The sequence below is a fragment of the Lactuca virosa genome, chromosome 5, assembly GCF_052849685.1.
Source record: "Lactuca virosa cultivar CGN04683 chromosome 5, Lactuca_virosa_CGN04683_v6, whole genome shotgun sequence".
Lineage (NCBI taxonomy): Eukaryota > Viridiplantae > Streptophyta > Magnoliopsida > Asterales > Asteraceae > Lactuca > Lactuca virosa.
Genome location: NC_136430.1, coordinates 106588316 through 106590414, shown reverse-complemented (window position 1 = coordinate 106590414; position 2099 = coordinate 106588316).

The following is a 2099-nucleotide window of genomic DNA, read 5'->3' as shown; positions in this document are numbered from 1 at the left end:
TGTCTGATCTGGACCCATAATTTCTGGTCATCCAAAATAATATGAAGACATTGATGAGGTTTAGAGGTTAAAACACAATACACTAAGCGAAAACATTATTCAAACAATTTGTAACGTCCCGAAAATCATGACATAATTTTTTTTTGTTTTTAGATTAATAAATAGCTAAAACATATATTTTCCTTAAGCCAAGGTAACCAAGATTTAACAAAACATCATCAAATAAGAGTGATCTAAAGAATGTGGAAACATGTGGTGTGTGCTCTGCAATCATCCCGAGCTCTCCCATTTGAAAACCGAAGTACCTGAAACATGAAATGAAAACCGTAAGCACAAAGCTTAGTGAGTTTCCCAAAATACCAAAAAACATACAACCACAAATTATCATGCAACATACATATACTTCCCATGGGCACCCCCATGGTCTTTATCTGGAATGCCATGGGCTCCCCCTACGGTCTTTACCTTGAATGCCATGGGCACCCCCATGGCCTAATATCCAAGTGCCACGGGCTTCCCTCGGGGTCTTCCATACAAGTATTACAGAGACAACTAGCATACTACATAACACATAATGGGCCGACATTGGTTCCTTCAACCCATGGATATAGTGAGGAGACTCACCTCGCAGTGCCGAATCAAACATAAAATCCCTGGCTGCTGGCTGACAGATCCCCGAACTATCGAAGTCAAAACAAAACCCAATCAACAATTGGGTTCCATTCCATAATCATAAATCCATTACTAGGGTAAATAACCAATTTACCCCTCATCAAATTTTGGACCGAGACTTAGGCCCAAACCTATTAGTCCACAAGGCCTAAATACCAAAAACAACCCAAGGCCCAATCCATGACCCCATTTTCCAAATTGGCCCAAATCCATAGTGGGCCTCCACAAATAAATATCAACCCAAAAACCTGATGGCCCAACAGCGGCCAAAACAACAAAGCCCAAAGGTGGCCCAAACCGAAGCCCTAAAACTGAAATCCCACTCTGCTGAGTATGCGGGGGGTACTCAGCTTGTACGCTAAGCGTACTGGCTTAAGAGCTTGTATGTTGCGCGTACATGCTTATACGCCCATCGTACTCCTCCTGTTGACCAACTCTTAATTCTAGCTCTTAATCCATTAAGCCAAGACGTCCAAAACCTCATAATAGCTAAATATAAGTGACTTGATCCATAAAGTCGAATGCTTTAAGCCTTTGCAGGGCTTAATGAAGCCCAAACAGCAAAGATGAATTCCAAAAAGTTAAAATCACTCCAAAAATGTCTTAAAATTTCTTAATACCTTAAGACCTCAGTCCAAACTTCCAGATTTAATTTCAAGGGACTTCTTAAGTCATAAAGAGTCCAACTTTATGACTTAGAATAACTCAATGGGACCCAAATCAAAATCCTAAGTCCCAAACTTCATCAAATGACTACCAAATCATGCATTGAAGGTTTATACCCATCAAGATCCAAACTTTACGATTACATAAGCTCAACAAGGACCAAATATGAAGCTGAAAGGTTCTGGAGTAACTTCCACTCACAATATCCACCTAAAAGGTACCAAAACCCTAACAAAATACCACTTAGATAGATCTACATGAAAGAGTTGTCAAGGTTGAGACTTTATACCTCCAGAAGATAGATCTAGGTGCACAAAACTTGGATCCAAAAGCTCCAAGTCAAGCAATGACTCTTCAAGAAGTTCCTTCTTCTTCCTCAAGCACCAAAACACACATAAATCACTTTGAAGCTCTAAGATCACTCAAATGGGGGATAAAGATCGATTTCTAGGGTTTAGAGGGATGTAGGCTGAAGATATTAGGGTTAGGTTATGAGATAAGGAGCTTAAATAGGGTCCAAGACCCTCCAATAGGGTTTGAGTCTGATTAGAGTACGCCCAACGTACATATGGTACGCCCAATGTACTCCGAAGAGCAATAACAACCATCCTGGTCAGTACGCCCAACCTTCGCCCCGCATACTGATTTCTTCACTAGTACGCCCGACGTACGCTTTGTGTATGCCCGACATACCTGACTAAACCTGAAAACCACCAAACTTCCGAAGGCCATAACTTCTTCGTTATAAGCCCATTTCCAAC